A 22,204-nucleotide genomic window follows, 5' to 3' on the forward strand; every position below is an offset into this window, starting at 1 on the left:
GAAATTAATAATGAAACTCTCAAAATAGTTTGAGCCGACAGAGTTGAATTGTTATGGAATAGAATGCACGTTACTCATCCTGGAGTACTTCTAACGACTCCCTCAACTTCCTACTACCTTCTGACTAGTAGAGATGTTCCTAACACATAAGCAAATTAAAGGCTATTTCCTCTTGCATCCATCTTTTTTGTTTTGGCCTTCTCTTCCCAACTTTTCTAGCTCCTTTCCCAATCCTGCTCATTAACTTCCTGTTGCTCCTTCCCTCTTGCAAGCTCCCATCTCTACCTTTCCTCACCTACCCTTACTCTCACGGCTCCTAATTTTGACATCATGTCTACACATTCACCTCCTGTCTACCTATGTCCCCCGTCAGCCTCTTGCAATAAATTACTCCAAAATCGGAAATGAGAACTTTTGGAACATTCCTGTGCCTGCAGATTTAAAAGGGAAATACAGTTTTATTGGCCTTTAACATGTTTCATGCTACGTTTCCATTTTTGCGTGATCCCGCAGCTAAATTACAAGATGTGGGAACAGGATACTTTAGGGCAGATTTACAATAACTGGCGCATCCCTGCTTATCAGCAGGGATGCACCAGTAATTGTGCGTCACGGCTCCGCCACCATGGATGCACCACATTTACAATGCAGTACATCATGTGGCAAAAATGGACAGATGCGTGACGCATCTGCTTCCGTAAAGGCGGTGCATTGCTTGAGTTGCGTCATAAGCGCGACGCAGCTCCAGCAAGGCTCGGGGGTGCCCTATCCTGAAAATGCTGTGTCAATCCTTATGCCTGCTACAAGCAGGCGCAGGGTTTTGACGCAGCATGGCCTTAAAAGTGGCTGAGTGAAATCTTGTAGATTTCACTCAGTGACTTTTAGGAGGTGTTCCTGTGCCGGAACGCCCTCCCTGCGATGGAACGCCTCCCTCTGGCGCAGGGCTTTAAGACGTGACTCATCTCGGAGATGCGTGACGTTGTAAATACCCCGCACCATGGCGCATCTTTTGTGCCGCCGCTGCATCACAAAAGTGACGCAACGGCGGCATAAAAGAGGCGCAAGGGGCTTGTAAATCTGCCCCTTAGTTCCAAATCCGGATTTCACCAAACTGTGTGATTCTGGGAAAACTGCATAATTCCCTTATTTTCCCAAAGTTCGATCCCTGTTTCCATTTATTTGTAAAGCTGAAAAAAACTAGACTATGTTATTGTTGCGATACGCTTGACGGATGGCCGGCCGATAGCTGCGCATAAGGGAGATTAAAAAAAGATTTCCAAATGAAGTTTACATAGCTGCACGTGTGGGGATCTGTTAGTGCTGTTATGCTAATATTTTCAGGCAAATATATACTTTATTGTAGGTGTCTCCTTAACACACTAAGACACCACGGTGCGAGTACTGTGCACGTTTATCATTTAAATAAAAGTGAAAATATACTACTTTCAACTTAATTTCTTCATCACTGAAAAATCTGGATAAGTGCCAATAGGAGAAAAATACATTTGACCGAATCCAGTCTGAAATGTGAAACATTGATACTTTGAAAGCTGGATCCCTACCTATAACGAGAAAAGGAAAACTGCAAGAGACAGAATGTAAATGAAACATTAAAGCTGGGGGGTTGGGGTGAGGGGTGCCTGTGCGTGCGTCCGTGTGCCCTGGCCCCTGCATCGTCTGTCTGTTTCCAAGCTGTGCAGGTGGGGGCTCTGGCAGTGCATGGACCGACTCTGTCAGGAAAGCCGAGTTCAGGGCACACTGCAGTATTTTTTAAGAAGGTGCGCTTGCAGAGCAGAGGCGAGGCTGCAGAGCTGTGTTACACAGCGTAACCAGTCAGATTGGTGTCACCCCATGTATAGTGTCACCCGGTGCGGTCCGCACCCCCCGCACCCCCCTAGTGACGCCACTGATCTAGCGAAATAAACAGTGTTAAGGGAAACGTACAGGGGCATGCTTCGACAACTCATATATAGGAATAATGGGCCAGATGTAGGTCACCAAATACCGGTCGGTACCGACCGGTATTTGGTGATTGAGATGTAGGGAGCCTATATTTTACAGAATCGGTAAATTTACAGATTCGGTAAATTTACCGATTCTGTAAAATACCAAGGGCCCGATGTAGGTGGCAAATACTGGTCGGAAACGGCCGAATTCGGCCGTTTCCGACCGGTATTTGGCATCTTGAGATGTAGGGGGCCAGATTTGACAGATTCTGTAAATTTACCGAATCGGTAAATTTACAGAATCTGTAAAATACAGAATCGGTATTTTTACCGATTCGGTACCTTCCAGATGTTGGTGGGACTCTTCTGAGTCCCACAGGCCTTTAGGAGTCGGTATTTTACCACCCAATCCTATTGGGTGGTAAAATACCGAATCCAGGTGTGCATGCACATGTGTGCATGCACACCTGTGCCATGTGACACACAGACATGCCCTTAGGGCATGTATGTGTGCCACATGGCACACATGCCTGTATTTGGGACGCTAGAGGGTGTCAAAGTGACACCCCCTGCACCCTTGCAGGAATCGGTAATTACCGAACCGGTAAATACCGATTCGGTATTCCCCATTGATTCCTATGGGCTTCAAGGCCCATAGGAATCAATGGGGGATACCGATTCGGTATTTACAGAATCGGTAAATACCGAATCTTACAGATTCGGTATTTACAGATTCTGAAATACCTACATCTCCCCCCCTCTAATTTACCACTTCTAAAATACCGAATCGGTATGATTCGGTATTTTAGAAGTGGTAAATTAAATTTACCTACATCGGGCCCCAAATTGGTATATTTACCGAATGGGTCAATCTATATGTAGGTGGCACTGGAAACAGTGCCACAGGCCCCTAAGAATTCGTTATTTACTATGTAATACTATTGCATGGTAACTAACGAATTTCTGTGTACATGCACATCTGTGCATGTACACCGGTGCCATGTGGCAAACATACATGCCCTGAGGGCATGTATGTGTGTCACATGGCACACACGCCTGAACCAGGGGTGCAACAGGGTCCCCCTTGTAAATTCTGACATTTTACCGAATCGGTATTTACCGATTCGGTAATTGACATTGGTTCCTATGGGCCTCATGGGAATCAATGGCAGTTACCGAATCGGTAAATACCGGTTCGGTAATTACAGAATGTTACAGATTCGGTAAAATATTCGGTAAATATACCTACATTGCATTTACCGATTTGTCAATACCGAATTGGTAAAATTCGGTATTTACGAATCGGTAAATGCCATTTACCTACATCGGGCCCTCTATGGCTTCCTGTGGAGGACTCAACATATCGCTCTTAAGACAGAGATATATTGTTTCACCATATTATACAGTGGTGAGGATCTGACTGAGAATACCGAATCTTTGCTGAATATACCTGAACTCAAGGACTCCATCCAGGGCCAGCTTTTGGTAGGGCCTTCTGCGCTCAGGTCCAGAACAGTATGTACTAATGGTTGGTTCTGTCAAGCAAGCTAGAATTACTTTAATATTTATATTTTATACTGACCACTAGGAAAAACCAATCAATGATATATAGTTTGCATTATATACCATACAGACACAAAAACTCTGTGACCAACACAGTGAACTCAAACTAGTTAACAACATATTATTATTAGTCATATATCAATAGCACACTACATATACAAGTATATAAAAGACAATTCAACACCATATATCCTTACATCTCAGCCCTCCACAGGGCTTGGTCCCCCACTCACTGCTGCCGCTCCTGCCTGCCTTTGCCGCCTCCTGCCTGCAGATTCCTTCGCTCGCTGCCCGCTGCTCCTGGGAATTTCCCGCTGCTCCTGGGAATTTCCCGCTGCTCCTGGGAATTTCCCGCTGCCCGCTGCTTCTTGGAATGTCCCGCCGCTGCTTCCCTGCGGCCCCGCCCCCCTGTGATTCCATTCGCCGCCCCGCTCCCGCCACCCAGCTGCTCCTCCCTCCCGGCTCCTTACGCATGACGCCCCCAGAGCGATCGCGCAGCGGACGCGCGCAGCGGGAGCACCGATTGAGCGCTGAAGGTGCGCCAAAGGTAAGCCCGTCTGCGCCCGTCCGCGCCTGGCCCGCGCCCAGCGCCAGGACCCCTGGCCCTCCCCGCCGAGGCAAGACGACCCGACTGACCTACGACGCCGCCACTCTCAACGCACTCAATGCCGGCCGGACCCACGCCTGCTGCCGAGCCACCCCGAGACGCACCCACGGACCCTTCACCTGCTGCACCTGCAAGTTCACCTGCCTCCGAACCTGCCCCGCACCCGCCAAGACAAACACCAGCAGCAACCACCTCAAGTGCATCCTGATCAACACCCGCTCCGTCCACAGACACGCCGTGGAACTCTGGAACCTCCTCGACGCTACATCACCGGACGTCGCCTTCCTCACGGAAACCTGGATGAACGCCACCTCTGCACCCGACATCGCCATCGCCATCCCGGACGGGTACAAGATCATCAGGAGGGACCGCATCAACCAGAGCGGAGGTGGCATCGCCATCGTCCACAGGAACACCATCCGCATCACGACCGACGCCAACGACTCCTTCGCCGCAGCCGAACATCTCCACTTCCAGATTCACACTGACCCTAAGACGACCCTCAGAGGCACCCTCGTCTACAGACCCCCGGGACCACGCACACAATTCAGCAAAGACATCACAGACTTCATCAGCCCGCACGCCCTCCCCTCCACCGACTACATCCTCCTCGGGGACCTCAACTTCCACCTGGAGAACAACAAGGACCGCAACACCACCGCCCTGCTGGAAAACCTCGCCAACCTCGGACTCAAGCAACTGGTCAACACCCCCACCCACTACGCCGGCCACACGCTTGATCCCGTCTTCTCTTCCAGCAAGTACATCACCTTCAGCCACGCCACCGGACTCCACTGGACCGACCACAGCTGCGTCCACTTCAGCTTCAAAAGATCCACGACCCACCACCACCCGCAACAGGTACCTCACAGGAATTGGAGCAAGATCACCGCAGACCAGCTCACCACCTCCCTCAGCCAGAGCCCACCCGCCAACACAACGGACCCCAACGAAGCAGCCCGCAACTTCACACAGTGGCTGACCGCCTGCGCTGACGACCTCGCGCCACTAAAGAACCCTCCCAGCAGACCAAGAAGCAAGAAGGCATCCTGGTTCACCGACGACCTCAAGGACTCCAAGAAGACCTGCCGCACCCTCGAGAAAGCCTGGCTCCTCGACCGGACCACCGACAACATGACCGCCCTCAAACACGCTACCCGCAAGCACCACCAGCTCACCCGCACCACCAAGAAGAAATCCCTGAAGGAACGACTGGACAACAACGCCCACGACAGCAAAGAGCTCTTCACTATCTCCAAGGAGTTCTCCAACCCCAGCACCGGCACCAACGACATCACTCCGTCACAAGACCTCTGCGACTCCCTCGCCTCGTTCTTCCACCGCAAGATCGCCGACATCCACAACAGCTTCGGCGCCCCACCCACGCACCCAACCGTCGAACCAACGCCCCCCACCGCCACCCTTCGCACCTGGACCACGGTGACCACCGAAGACACAGCCCGCACGATGAACACCATCCACTCCGGATCACCGACCGACCCCTGCCCACACCACGTCTTCAACAAGGCCGACTCCACCATCGCACCCCAACTCCGGAACATCATCAACGCCTCCTTCAACACCGCCACCTTCCCGGAGAGCTGGAAGCACGCCGAGATCAGCGCCCTCCTGAAGAAACCTACAGCGGACCCCACCGATCTCAAAAACTTCCGCCCCATCCCCCTCCTCCCTTTTCCTGCTAAAGTCATCGAGAAGATCGTCAACAGACAGCTGACCGCCTTCCTCGAGACGAACGGATCCCTCGACCCCTCGCAGTCCGGCTTCAGAGCCAACCACAGCACCGAGACCACCCTCATCGCAGCCACCGACGACATCCGGACCCTGCTCGACAAGGGGGAAACAGTGGCCCTCATCCTCCTGGACCTCTCCGCTGCGTTCGACACTGTCTGCCACCGCACCCTAGTCCAGCGCCTCAGCAACATCAGTTTCCAAGAGAAGGCACTGGAGTGGATCATCTCGTTCCTCGCCGAAGAACACAAAGAGTCCGCCTCCCCCCGTTTCGCTCCGAGGCCACCAAAGTCATCTGCGGCGTCCCGCAAGGATCTTCACTCAGCCCCACCCTCTTCAACATCTACATGAAACCTCTCGCAGCCATCGCACGCCAGCTAACCTCAACATCATCTCTTACGCCGACGACACCCAGCCGATCCTCTCCCTCACCAGAGACCCCGACACCGCCAGAACCTGCCTACACGAAGGGATGAAAGACGTCGCCGAGTGGATGAAGGACAGCCGCCTGAAACTGAACTCGGACAAGACGGAAGTCCTCATCCTGGGATCATCGCCCTCCGCCTGGGACGACTCCTGGTGGCCCCCAGCCCTGGGCACCGCACCCAAGCCAACCGACCACGCACGCAACCTGGGCTTCATCATGGACCCCTCCCTCTCGATGACCAGACAGGTCAACGCCGTCTCCTCATCGTGCTTCAACACCCTGCGTATGCTTCGCAAGATCTTCCGCTGGATCCCGACCGAGACCAGGAAGACTGTCACCCAGGCACTCGTCACCAGCCGACTGGACTACGGAAACGCCCTCTACGCCGGAACCACAGCCAAGCTACAGAAAAGACTCCAGCGCATCCAGAACGCCTCCGCCCGACTCATCCTGGATGTCCCCCGACGCAGCCACATCTCCAGCCACCTGAGGAACCTGCACTGGCTCCCCGTCGACAAGAGGATCACGTTCCGGCTCCTCACCCACGCACACAAGTCTCTCCACGATCTGGGCCCCAAGTACCTCAACGACCGCCTGACCTTCTACACGCCCACCCGCCAGCTACGGTCCACCAGCCTCGCCCTCGCAGCCGTACCACGCATCCGAAGAGCCACCGCCGGAGGAAGATTCTTCTCTTACCTGGCTGCCAAGACTTGGAACTCCCTCCCCATCCACCTTCGGCTGACCCAGGACCATCTCGCCTTCAGGAAACAACTCAAGACCTGGCTGTTCGAGCAGTAGCATACCCCTCCCCCCAAGCGCCTTGAGACCCTCCCGGGTGAGTAGTGCGCTATACAAATGGCATGATTGATTGATTGATTGACATACATAGATATGTGTCATGTGATCAACAAAGACCAACATTTAACATTTACAAAGCACATTGAGAAGGAAAGAAGATATTTTTTTGTTAGGCATCCGTAGTAATATGTGCATATTAATTAGCACATATAGCCTTATAGTTCGGCACCCATATGTGAAGTGCTAGTGCGGAACGTCTGTTCAGTAGGTCAATGTTTTGACCCTTATTCAAAGAGTGTAAATTGAAAACATTTCCACAGGTCTTCTTCAGGACTAGGGATACAGTCTGTACCCCTAGTCAGCCTGTATGGCGGCTTGTGATAAGAAAATAATTTTTGTTAGGCATTCATGTTAACTTAGCATATTAATTAGCATATATAGCCTTATCATTGGGCACCCATATGTAAAGTGCTAGTGTGGAATGTCTGTTCAGTACATCGACATTTCGACCCTTATTCAAAAAGTGTAAATTGAAAACATCTCCACGGGTCTGCTGCTAATCTTATGAACTTTTGGGAGGATGGGTGAAGCAGGAACCCTGCGCCCAAAGAAAAGAAAAGGGCATTGCCGGCCATTAAGAAAGATGAAACACAGCTGCAAACGTTTCTTTCATCAAGCCAGCACAAAGTAAACAAAGTAAACAAGTTAACTTGTAAACAAATCACGAACACATCATTACAATCCACAAACTGAGGCAAACAAAAAAAATCGTACCATAGTAACACATAATTAACAAAGAAAGTAGAAATAGGACCACAATCACAGCACTTGCAACGGAGGGACAATAATTAAGTTTAATCAATCGAATTAAGTTTAATCAATCAGTAGCTAAGCAGTGCTCCACACAAGCCACAGGAAGTGAAGTATCAACTTCTGCCAAATTAGAAGGCAGCAATTGAGAGTGATTATGCTGGTAACCAATGGTGAGTGTGGGTGAGCTGAAAGCCCCTTGTGAGTTTTTTAAAAACACAATAGATCATCGCTATAGCAACAGTGCATGCGCAGTGCCTACAGTCTCGACCTAAAAATGCCTTTCCTATGGAACCTCTGACACAACCACAACTATACTGGTGCTATCACCGCAGGTGTAATATATATAGCACTCACCTGGAATCAAGCACTAACCCCAACCAAATGGCTGTGCAAATCTCATTCCACAGTGCAGTGCATTGAATTCAGTGCATTGAGGCCCAGCTGATCTGAAGATTTCAAGATGGGCACACAATTAATTCAGAACCCTTATCCAACCTATCACATTTCTTAAAAACGTCAAACTGTGAAGACAGGAAACAGGAGTCATGACTTTGTACAGGAAATATTTACAAAAAATGTTAGTCCTTGAAGCCCACTCTGCAACTTTTTTACAGGCTACTTTTTTTCAATGCTAACAACTCAAAACAGTACTTAATGAATTTACAACAAACCAAAAACAGCATGCTTTCTGAGTTAAGGTCTACTTTCATGCCGTATTGGGTATAAAATTATTTAGAGATTTGGGATGTAGGTGTTAGCAAAATATCATATGGGAACTAAAATAGGAAATCCCTTCTTTTTTGGCCCCCCTCACCCCACCTCCTTTTTTAATGTTTACTTTTCATGCATAGGCAGGATGATTGTAATATACTGGGAGCTCCCGTGTGTGTGGACTGGGTAGTTTTCAAGTTTAGGTGGAGAGAGGCTCCTTTATATGGCACACCCTACAACACCACCAACACTCTGAATCTGTTCACTGCAAATGTCTGTTTTTCTAGCAGAGTTTCTAAGCATAAACTTAGCACAGTGCCATCCATGCCGAGCTAGAAAGTGACAACACTTTTTACTATTTTTACAGCAAAAGACTTTAAGAATAGGATTAGCATGTCCCATCCACGCTGAGCTGAAAGATTACAACAGCTGTTTACCAATTCAGGCACAGCATTACAGCTTTGGATTGGTAAAATACCAAGTCAACTTTGAATGAATAAAAACAACCACTGACGTGTTTCGCTCTAGTTAGAGCTCATCAGAAAGATATAGCTTTATCCAGACACAAGGGAGCACCCAGAATAAGCCGAAACAACACCCTTTCAGGCTTAGAGTGCCACATAAATTACACAAAAAAGGAAGCAGGGGACTGTGGTTAGTTCCTAAGTTTAGGTGGAGACCAGCTCCTTTAAAAGGAGCACCATACGACACCACCAACACTCTGAATCTGCTCAACTAAAGTTTCTGTTTTTCTAGCAGAGTATTTCAGCATAGGATTAGCACGATGCCATCAATGCTGAGCTAGGAAGTAACAAAGGCTTTTGCCATTTCTACAGCACAGTCTTTAAACATATGATGTGACTCTTCTTGGCTGTGTTGGTGATAAGTAGCACACATTATCATTTAATTGCAAGTCAAGTTGAAAAGTTCTAAACGCAGGATTGAACGCATTATCAGGGCATCCCATACTATTTTGTAGGATCTCAGTTTAGTTCTCTGAGTTTGAATGGCCCCGAAAGACCACAAAGCCAAGGGATAAGGTAATTTAATTTGCTGGCATTTAGCTCAGTCTTTAATGCTGACTCAAGGTGATAAGCAGACTCAAAGTGTTATTTCATACCTAAAACGTAGCAAATCTTCTGTATTGCTACTGAAATGAAGTGTGTTCCCTTGTTGCTCGAGAGGCATGAGATAAAGTCCTTAAGTAAGTGTTTACCCTTGGTTATGGCATCTGCTCCTGCACACAAATACACATCAAACCACTCATAAAAGTAGTACACAAGAATAGGAGACACATTTGTCATTTGTATAAATTCCATTTGGTGGTAGACAAAGGGACCTCAAGGCAGTTGGTGAGCAGCAGTACTGTCTTGATTTGCTTACTGATAAGTGACTGGCAGAAGGCACGGGTATGACACTAACTCTGCGCGATAGAAGGAAAGAAGGGCCAATACCAGTGGACTGCTGTGGCAGTCCACAGGTCCAAGCTGTTAATATGGTGGCCGTTTCTGGTAGACACCGCCATCCATATTAGTATGCATGCGGGGATATGCTTTTCCGTGGCTGCATGGCCCCCAGGGATTATGGTACCCCCCTCCATTCCAATGTACAACGTGGCAGGCACAGCGCGGTACCTGTCACGTTGTGCATTGAAACACACTACTTGCATTTGTTGCATTGCGGCGGGTGGTGCTTTTAGCACTGCCCACCGCAATGTTACAAAGGCGGGATGCGCCCGCCAGTGTGGCGGGCGCATCCTAATTGTAGGTGCTGGACGGCCACACGCATTGCGGGTGGTCCCATTTCCCGGGGCTATGGCGGGTGGGCAAAGTCTGGCCGCCATACTAATGAGCCTCTATGTGTTTTGTGTCTGCATTTATTTTTAAAAGTAGATAAATACAGAAAATTGTACTTCTTTTAAGTGACTCTTCGTACTGTCTTTCATGAATTATAGCCCAACAGCTGAGCAGATGGACAGCATGTGAAATTAAAAAACAGGGTGAAATTTCTTTAAATAACTGTATGTGTTAACATACATTTGTGGTATAATGCCAATATTTACCAGTGGATGTACTGTTATGTAATATTTGGCAGCTTAAATAGCTAAAACACGACAGACCTCAAATTATGAGTGTGCGTCTATTGGTTAAATAAATATGGAGATGTACAGTTTTACAACTTCATTTAAACGCAAAACACAAAATAAATATGGATAGATACAGATAAAATGGCCAAAAAATAAATATGGATAAATACAGACGGAAATGTTAAAAAAAAATACCATAAAACCGGAACCCCTAATCATGATGATCCTAAGGATGCAATATTTGGTACTGCAAATCTTTTTATGTCTGCTCCTATAAATATTAACAGTGCTAATATAAAAAGTACCTACATGAAGGATATTTATTTTCAAGAGGTAGGTGTGTGCAAATTAACTAAATTAGAGCATTATTTTATTGGGGAATACAGTAATCAAAGCCAAGATGTTCAACCTGTACTTTCTATAGAGTTAAAATTTAATTCTAGAGAAGAAGTTGCGATTAAGAAGTCACAAATACATCCTAATCTTAAATTTTGGAAAGAAAAGATGTGACATGTATATAACATGTGATGAGAACAATTGTGTAGTCAAAGTAGAAAATAGTAAATGTACATATGTCTATGATATAGCATTATGTGCTGTCCTATGTTTTAACATATAGGAAACAAGACCGCTTATTTTCATCTTTCTAAACTGGACAGGTACTTGTTTATCATTTATCATTAATGTTCTTAAAATGTATCATATGAATAGTTTGAAAGAAATGCATTATACTAAAATGAAGTGTTGGATTTTTTTCTCTGAAGTGATTCCTCCTGTAGGGATTGCCTTAAATTACAAAGATTAGAGAGCAATCTTCTTTAATGGAGCATTTAGATAATAACACAGCAGAAGCATTAGCTATTATTAATGAAGAGATGCTTATAATTAGAAGAATGTTAATTCAAACCCTACTTACTTAAGATATGATTTTAGCAAAGGAATGTGCTGTTTGCAAAGTAATTAAGACTCAAAGTTGCTCTTATGTGCCAGATAATTCTCAGAAAATGAATAGCTAAATTGAAAATGCGACTTATTGCACACAGAGCAATGTCCATTACCAGAACATGGACTGTGGGATCATATTGGTTCATGGTTACACGATGTAACTGTTCAAGGCAAGAATGAATGTTCCATTGTCTATTATATGAAGGGCTTTCTTTTTGTGCTGTGCAGGAAGTAATGATTTGCGATAAATGGATTAAAGCAATGTATTGTAAAGTTGATTTCTGCTTCCTGTGAAAAGATTATATTCTAGGTGAATATCTGCATGCTCAACAAATAAGTGTCCGGAAAGAAAGCGAAATGTGATTAATTTGATGTAACATTTTTGTTTATTATATACAATGCAAACAAATGTTGTGTTTTAAATTGTTACAATATTTTCTGTCTAACATGTATGGCTATGTATGGGTCAAATTGTTGTAAAAAAGGAAGAGTTTTTGACAGGGTCTCTCTTTTTTCTTTTTCTGGGATCCCAGGTGGTCTTCTCTGCACTTTTTCATTTTGAGACATTTTTGCTAGGGTAATTTTATTATTTTGTATTCTCTCATATTCAATTTAAATGTTAATTGTTTTCCCATTGGAGCTCTATTGCTACAAGCTTACTTTGACTTAAAACTACTTGTCACAAAGTGCACCTAGTTTAGTTTTTTAATGTAATAAACTTATATTAACAGTGGACATTTATGGACTCTTTGTCTCTGAGCACACTATGTAATTTTCTCATGAAGAGCACTTGTTATTTTTCTAAATGACCCAGTGATTATTGTTTTTCTTTTTTTTTTTAAGTGGATTGTTTCTTGTGACAGTTTATGTGCTTTGGGCTTTCAAATAAATAAGTTCCTGTATTATATTAGTTGTGCTCGGGGTAAAGTTTGATCAAGAAGATATGGGTGGTGAGCTTCAAATTTACCAACAATCACATATGGACATTTTGTTAAATCACATTATAACAGAATCACGATTTAAGGGGTGCTTAAGGGGAAGTGAAAAGAGAGAGGATGGCAGATTGCTAGGGGCACGTAAATCACAACATTTTTTAAACTAATCAACATTTTTAAAGACTTCAAAACAAAAACGAGAGAGTGTATGTGTGTGTTTTTGTCGAGTGGCATGTAAAAATCCCAGGTTTAATCAGACAGTTGGGAAAGCTGGAACCCGCACTCCTCAACAATCTGGTCGATGGTTCTTTTTGTGCAACATGAGAGTAAAGAAAAATTACTTTCACCACATCGAAACTTCTAAGTAACCACACTACCAAGTAGGAACTCAGGACAACAAGTGATTTAAGGTTAGTTTGTTGATTTAAAATTCTGAAACAAATTAATATACACCAATCTATGCATTATGGTGGAGGAATACAAAGTAAATAGGAGGAAGCCAAATCTCCAGAAGCGATTAGCCCTATATAGCAAAAAGAAAATGACTAACTTGATCACTGCAACATATGTTATCAGAAGGCAAAAACCCTTGCTGGATTGCATCAAAGTTTCATGTAAAAGCCCTAAAAATCCCTAACTGTCCCTATACTACCTTTAAGTTAAATCAAGCTCCAGGAAAGATGGGAAAAGGTGTCAGCCATTAGGACCCTCCTAAGAAGTACTCTAACCACGGTAATGTAGCATAAAGCCACAAAGCGAAAGATGAGGTCGGTACCTCATGGCGTCCTAAAGCAAAAGTGTCAGCTGTCCCTAACTATGTTACAACATAAGCAATCGCTAAATTAAGCCACCTCCTACAGTTGTACTAGTATTTTCCATTATTCCAGCATTCTTCAGCTTCCTTTCTCTAACTCATGTTCACAGGTTGGAATATTTTGTATGTCCTTAATGCCATCTCCTTCTCCCAAGAGAACTCGTTCCCCATCGGGTATTTCATTTCTGCTTCTCAGGCCTCTCTATCTACTAGGAACAATAAATTGTTCTCTAAACTAATGAAGCCTTGTCCACCTGCAGTGGGAATGCAAGATACATGCAACATTCCACAGTGCAAGTAAAATGCAAATTCAATGTTAGCCAAATGAAATTGGAAATGCGTTTCAGGCGCATAGTTAAGCTAAATTAACAATGCACAGCTTACATTATGTGTGCCCTTCTACAAGCAAATAAGCCATATTTACAATATATATATATAGCAACAGTTAAAACTGTAAATCTTTAAATTAATAGCGTCATAAGGGAAATTTTAAACTAAATTAGCAATCACATTTAGTTTGAAATCTTTTAACAAAGCACTAATGCACACCTTTGTCAGTTACATCTATAAAGTAGACCTAAGATTTGTGTTAATCATGAGGATACTTAATCATCTTGCAATCCTCTTTCCAAACATTAATCACACAGAATATATTCAGACTAACCGTGATTATAAAGCACTCCTAGTGTCAATAACAAAGAGGGGTCCCAAACTACTCTCCTCCATAGGCAATTTGTCATACCCAAGTGAAAGCACTTGTACCCAACTATTAAATACAGAATACATTTAAAAAAAAAATCTTTTTATTAACAAATTCAACATAAAAGCATCAGGTGACCATCATGCCATTACAGTAATCATATATGCTTTCCAATACACAAGAATTTACATCAGGATTTTCTCAGGGATCATGAGATTCCAACACCACTTCATCCGTATGTACAGTTTGGAGGGTTACATACATCTCCTCTGTAGCTATTTCAAGCGCCCCAGATTTTCCCCCATTTCCCGGGTCGACCCCTGGCCACATACACCGATCTTTCCCTAAACATGCACCAATCCAAATCTTCCATCCATTTCCCCATCTGAGGCACTTGACTCGTACCCCATGTCTGCGCAATATTACGTTTAGGTTTAGCGATCATGCATGCCAGAGGCACCCACTGCTTCCCCGCTTGAGCCGTTGGATCAGTAGGTTCCCAAACATTCAGGATACAGCGTCGGGTCTCCCGCGGCACTTCCACTCCCAACACCTCTTGAAACTTATCATGGATCTTGGCCCAGTATTGCTGTATTTCGGTGCAATGCCATAAAACATGCATGAATGTTCCAATCTCTCCGCATCCTCGCCGACACTGCCCATTCTCTGCCAGACCCATTCGCACCAACCTGGGCCCTGTGACATAGACCCGGTGTAGGATTTTTAAGTGCACCAATCGCAGTCTCATTTGGATAGCTGCTACTTTCGGGGAAGACACCGCCTCCCTCCAATCTTCATCATCTAATACTAGGCTGTCAGCGCCTCATTGCTCTCTGATTTTTACTAGTGGATCCTCTGTGTGGTTAATCAGTTTTTTTATACATCAAGGAAATGGTTTTGGCTGGGAGATGACCGTCTAACACCCGATCTTCTAATGGGGAAGCCTCTGGGGGCGTAGTACCTTGAGGTATATTTGCCAGTAGGGCATGCCTAACCTGAAGATACCGGAATTGCTCGCTCTCTTGTAGCTGGTAACTCTCCTGTAGGGCTTCAAATGTAAGAATCCCGTCCTTACCCCACATATCTTTTACCTGCGAGATCCCGATAAGATCCCATCCGTCAAAGCCCTTCGTCTTCCACAGGCTACCCAGTCCTTCTGAACTCCACAACGGGGTAGCCAATGTAACTTTCCCATCCCACTTGCGATATCGATTAGCCGCATGCCACACCTGGACCGCATGTGCCGCCGGTCCAACAAGGGGAAACTGGCCCATCCTGGCGTAGAGGGCTCTTGTATAGTCCCCGCCCGGCATCTGTCCCCTCTCCATTGCGTATCCGGGGTCCAGAGGCGATCCGTAAATTGCATGGTTAATTGCCGCCAACTGGGAGGCCCAGTAGTATTTCCGGAGGTCGGGCAGGCCAATCCCTCCGCCATACCAGGGTAAAGTGAGCTTGGAGAATGCAATACGCGGTCTACCCTCCCAGAGGAGCAGCCGCTGGAGGGACTCAATTTCTTTGAAATATGAGGGGGGTACTGGGTCCATTGTATTTTGAAACGTGTACAAGAAACAGGGAAGAGCCAACATTTTGAACAATACAGCGCGACCCAACAGGGAAAGCGGCAACTCTTTCAATCTTGCCACATCTCACCGGAATCTAACCAACGGGGACCCCAGATTATTGTCATGTCGTAGCTTCGGGTCAAAGGTCACATATATTCCCAAATACTGAAGATCAACCGACTCCACCCGTAACGGGCAGGAGCTCGGGATGGCCGGGGGGTCACCGCTGATCACAAACAATACCGACTTCGCCCAGTTAATGCCGAAGCCCCAGTATCTCCCGAATATGGCCAGGACATCCTGAAAGGTAATCAGGGATTCTCTGGTGGTAGTAAGATAGAGCAGAATGTCATCTGCGTAGAGCGAGATTTTATCCTCCCAGTCGGGCGTCCACCGCAGCCCCCTAATCGTCCTGTCCCATCGGACCCACGCAGCCAGCGGCTCAAGTGCCAATGCATTCAACAATGGGGAAAGAGGACATCCCTGCCGTGTGCCCCTTCCCAAAGGGAAATCGGCTGATTTATGGTTGTTCACCACTACCCTGGCGAGGGGATCCGTATATAAAAGGCAGACCAAAGTGATATACTCCTGTACAATACCCACCTTTCTCAAGACTGCAAATAAATAAGGCCACTCGATTGTATCGAAGGCCATGGTAACGTCCAGTGATACCAGGGCCGCCGGTTCGTGTATACGCGACACGCCAGCCAGAATCCCGTGTAACCTCCGTATGTTGAGGACAGTGTTACGGAGGGGCATAAAGCCAGACTGATCCGGGTGGACCAAGGTCGTAATAACCCCCACCAATCATCAGTTTTGCCAGTATCTTCGGCTCTGCGTTTAAAAGTGAGATTGGCCGATAGGATGAACACTCTATCTTAGGTTTACCGTCTTTGTGAATAACTACTAAATTGGCTATGCGCTGATCATGAGGAGCTGACCCTTTTCCTTGCTCTCAACGAACATGTCACGGAGAAACGGCGCTAATTTGTTCGCATTTAATTTATACAGTTCTATGGGGATTCCGTTCGGGCCCATGGCCTTCCCGGAATGCACCCCTCTAATAGCCTGTTCGACCTCATCTTTCGTGAAGGGAGAGTCTAAATACGCCCTGTCCTCCTCCGAGAGAGTGGGCATCTGAATATCTTGTAACATATCCGTGTTCTCGGCCACTGTATATGTATCTGCAGCCGTGTACACTGCGCTGTAGTGAGTCGAGAATACATCTGCTATCTGCTGCGGACACGTTATCCTACCCATGTTTGCTGTCTGCAACTCCGGTACTAACCGTGATGCCCACTCCCCTCTCTCAAACCACGCGATCAGCTTTCCAGCCTTGTTGCGTGTTCGTAAATTCTGCTTTGAGTGTCGGCGTGCCTCTCTTTGGCCCTATCTCTCGCCAGGCTCCTATATTCATCCCGGAGGAGCTTCAGGCGGTGTGCCCCTTCTGGAGTATCATTCCTCAGCTCCTCTCCCTCCAAGAGCAACAGCTCCGCCTCCACTCTGTCCACCTCTGCCCTACCCTTTTTCTTCTTTTCCGCCATCAAAGATATTACTTCCCCCAGATCACGGCCTTGTACGCCTCCCACAGGGAGCACTCTGACTCCTCCGTTCCCACATTATTTTGGAAATATCGTTCCGTAACCTGCGTAATCACTTTTTTAATGGCCGGTTCTCTTAAATGCCATGTGTTTATGGGGGCAATCCTACCCACATCTCTCTGTCCCACCACCACACTAAGCCAGATCAGTGAGTGATCTGAGATCCCCCTACCCAGGTGTAGAACCTCTCGGATCCCTGCCACTTGTGAGGTCGGTACCAAGATATAGTCTATCCTTGAGAGGGAGTGATGCACAGCAGAAGTTTGTGTGTAATGCGTTTCCCCTGGATTCCGAAGTCGCCACCCATCCACCAGCCCAGTGGTTTCCACAAAATCCAACAACCACCGCCGAGACGGCGACAGAGTTCGGGCGGGGTGCCTATCCATCTCACCGTTCATCACAGCGTTGAAATCTCCCCCCACAATCAACATCCCCACGGGCAAAGTTAAAAAAATCTTGCACAGGTCTCTAAAAGTATCAGTCTGCAAGGCCGGCGGGACATATACGGACAAAAAAGTAACAGTCCTCTCCTCCCACAACCCCAAAATGCCAATGTATCTGCCTCGTTTGTCTGCCCAAGTGGCCTGTATGGTCAGTGGGAAGGCGTTCCTAACCAGGATACCCACCCCCTAGACCCCGTGGTAAATCCGGCATGAGCCGCCAACTTATACCCCCCCTTTGCAGCACCATACAACGATTAACTATCAGATGTGTCTCCTGTAGCAGCACTACATCCGGAGAGTGTCGTTTGATCAGCTGGTTAACCATCCCCCTTTTTATCTTGTCACCTATACCATTGACGTTCCAGCTGAGCGTGGTAATCCATAACTCCTTTTTACCAGAAGACATTGAAATGATACATCATATCTAAGTCACCTGATGCATGAAAAAAACAACAAAAACAAAATTGTAATAATATTGCACATATTGAGATCTTAATTTTAAGAAAAGCTTGAGTTTGCAAACCCCCCACAACTTTCCTCCCTCCTCCCCCACCCTGCACCCCTGCCTATAGCTTACACTCATCCCCAACTAGCAGTGTGCCTGTCGCCCCCAACCTAATCTACAGCTAACTAAAAGTGGAAAATAGAGGAGGGCCCCGGGATATGTCCACCTCCCCTCCTCCCTTGCTCCCTCTATACCGCCCCTGCCCAGATCAATCCCTCGAGACATCTTAACAACTCGGCGGTATCGGGGAGTTGTTACTTGCCCACCTCACCACACTTCTATAACATGCCAACGATCAGACCCGCACAGTCACCATTTTCAAACATTTATTGTTCGTCCGCCTCTCCTTTGTCTTGACTCTCCGTCTCCGTTGCATGTGTACTATCTAACCAGTCCGCCGCCACCTCGGGATTGTCAAAGAACCAGGCCTTCCCATTATGCTCCACACAAAGACGCGCCGGAAACATCATGGCGTATTTCATGCCTTTATCACGCAACTTTCTCTTCAACGGCAAGAACCCCTGTCTCTGTTTTTGCACCATTTGAGTAAAGTCGGGGAAGAAAGAGAGGGTCGCATTTTCAAATCTCAGTGGGGGTCCCAGTGTAGCCACCTGTAGTATAGCGTCTCTGTCTCGAAAATTCAAGACCCTGGCGATCATCGGACGGGGAGGCGCCCCGGGCCTGGGTCTGCCCCCCGTCACCATATGTGCCCGTTCAACCATAAAAAATTTGCTGAGGCCTTTCGGTTTGAGGTGGTTAAGTACAATGTTTTCAACAAACAGGTCAGGCGTTTGACCTTCTGATTTCTCAGGCACCCCTAAGATGCGAACGTTGTTGCACCGTGCCCTTTGTGAAGTCACAACTTGATAGTCATTATATATTTTTCCTTCTGAAAAGAATGCTATAAAAAAAGTCCATGTGCTTCTCATGATTTGCAGTTAGATTAACTAAATGTTCCTCTTGGTTGCATGTAACTAAGAAGCTAGCACTATATTAAACCTGGTGGGTTTTGTATGAGATGTAATTTTAATCTATCAATATCCCAGGTTGTACTTGCTACATTGCTGATGAAAGTTTAACTATAGTCACTAAATAAATCTAGAGACAAAAATAATCCTTTTGGAAAATAATTTTTAGCATGTTTTTGAAAAAACTGTTCCCTGTTGATCCTGTGAATTGATTTTTTCGATAAGGAAAGTGTGGACAGTTGTTTGGTGGAGAACTTTGCCAATTAAACCCTATTCATACTATCAACTTTGTGAAGTCACAACTTGATAGTCATTATATAATTTTCCTTCTGAAAAGAATGCTATAAAAAAAGTCCATGTGCTTCTCATGATTTGCACTTAGATTAACTAAATGTCCCTCTTGGTTGCATGTAACTAAGAAGCTAGCACAATATTAAACCTGGTGGGTTTTGTATGAGATGTAATTTTAATTTATCAATATCTGCTGTTTATCTGTATCACGCGGGTAATATATCAACATTGACTCTGTTCTAGGCAGCTAAGATTTAGCAATAAACTGGAGAACACAAAATTCAAAGTGAGTATTCATATTTTTTCTTTTGGAAATCATTGATCATCATCACAACATCAACCAGTATTTATTCAATTTTGTGCATCAAGGGAGATAATGCAGTAAATGGTCTACACCGCAAATTCATGTGGGATAAAGCAGTGATCTAATGGGGTAAATCCCATGCCTTGTTCATTGGGACTGGACGTAACTGTGAATAACATTATATATGATCAATTGGTATAAGGTTCTATAAAATTCAAGGAAGATCAAAAAAGTCAGATGCGAGTCTTCTATCTTTTCATGACTCGGAGGTTCCAGTCAGCGGTAACACATTATGCTCTCCTTTCCTCACAATGTAATTCTAAGTGTTTACCTTTCTTTTTACCTCCACCCAGAGCATTGAAGCAAAGTAATATCTCCCACTGAAACTGCTGCAGTAGCCTAACCTTAATCTTCTTTATCTGTAACATAAACATCTCTTTTTTCCTAACTTTTTTTCTTCTGCTTCCCACTTCTTTGTGAGATAACAAATCTACACAGATAAGCTTCAAAGGTCCCCCAGACCAGCTCTTGAGTTGGCTTTTAAAATTTGAAAACAACAATAAAAAATATACTCAGCTCTTCTTTTACATGGTTTGTCGTTCATATAAAATAATCCACCCACTGGGTAGTGGTCTTACTTATATTTGTACCTATATTTTCGGTAGGTTCTATTTTTGCCTGTAAGAGTGATAAGGAAGTAGACTTAAAAAATAGTCTGTTGGTGACCGACCTAAAGCCTCCCACCATAAAACGGGAACCCTGAAATATTGGGTTTAATGTGTCTCTAGAAATCTTTGTTATTTAAACTGAGGAGCACATTTCACAGACAATACAGATATATAGGCTTGATTGCCATATTTATTTTGCAGTCTATCCTTCCTATGCAACATTAAGTGTGTCTCCACTTCAAATTTTAGAGGTCTCCAAAGGAGGCCAAAGATACAGACAGAGCACAAAAAAGAATTGGCTCAGTGTAGTTGGCTATGGTCAAACATATCTTTCCTGACATTCATAAGAGGCAATTGCCTACTTGCCAGTAGAATTAATCTTCTGTTACTTAATACTAATACCGCTCTTCCATAGTCTATTAAGATAGTCACTCCCTAGTGTGTGACATTTGCAGTAGAGTTTACCTACGAATCCCAAGTCACAAATCGTGTGTTAGCCGTGAGATGAGTCTCCAAGAATAAGCTTATAAGCAGGTGTGCTTTATTTGTTTATACTATGTATCAAGTTCAAATTTAAAGAAACTTTTAAGATTTTTCCTAAGACAATGAATCACCTATATTTGTATCCTGTGACCTGATTTTTCCAAAGACGTGCATTTTTGCTCTTTTTTGTATTTCAGTGGCTCTCTCTACCCCTTACTGTCTTACCTTGCCCTATCCCCATCTGGTCTCTTTCTTGCCACATGCTCACTTCTTACTACAGCAGGGAATGAAATGTGGAATGAACCATTCATTTCACCCCGGAATGTGCCTCGGACATTCCATATGAAGTATCAGAGTCATGTTACCATTCTTTTCCTTTACAACTCTGCAATTCTTTCCCCTGCACCTGCTCTTCTGTACAGTAGTTGTGGAAATGTGTGATTATTGCACGTGAGGATTTTCAAAGTTTTAAAGATAACTCTATGAGACCTAGTAGTTGCATAAATGCGTTCTTCGCCAAACTCTTTCTCCTCCGCCACCTCCGAGAGTCATAAAAGTTATAGTTTGATCTGTCAGACTAGTTTTCTAAATTTTTGTTCTTTTATTGTAGCGTAGTTATGGCCACTTCCATCTAATTTCTGCATAAATGTAAGTATGTATATTGTATTTCTATAATATAAACTAAGCCAAAAGGCAGAAGATGGCCGTACATGGTCAAAGGCAAACTTAAAGTCAACGTGTAATAGGAAAGGGAGCTGAGTTGTGTACTGTTAATACATTGTGATGATGTTTTAATTAAGTGGTGAGTTTCCTACTCTTTCATAAATCAGAGCAGCATTGGGGAGGTCCTTATGGATATGGGGATGTTATTCTAGATACTGCATGAAAAGATAGAAAAGGCCTGTTGTCTTGTTTTCTTTTTTTAAACTTCTTAGTCTTCAGTTTGATGGTGTCCTGGCTGCGGGTGTGCCGACAACCACCAGAGATGGTGAGGTTGTCTAGAAGATAAACGGGGCAGCTGGTAGTGATGGCTTTGTAAATGATGAAGCTGGTTTTGAAGGTATTGCAGGCTAGCAAGGGGAGCAAAAGGTATTCCATCAGGATGAGGATGATGTGATCATATTTACTCAGACCCTGGATGAGAAGATGAGAAGTGCAGCGCCTTGTATGAAGCCCCAAAGGGGTGCCAGTATGGAGCCTTTGAGACCATGGAGTAAGGCAAGACAACCATCCTAATACAGCCCAAGGGCTTGAACAGCAGTTCTGAGGTCAGTTTCTGGAA

Source organism: Lissotriton helveticus, chromosome 5_1 (assembly GCF_964261635.1).
Source record: "Lissotriton helveticus chromosome 5_1, aLisHel1.1, whole genome shotgun sequence".
In the NCBI taxonomy this organism is placed as follows: Eukaryota; Metazoa; Chordata; class Amphibia; order Caudata; family Salamandridae; genus Lissotriton; species Lissotriton helveticus.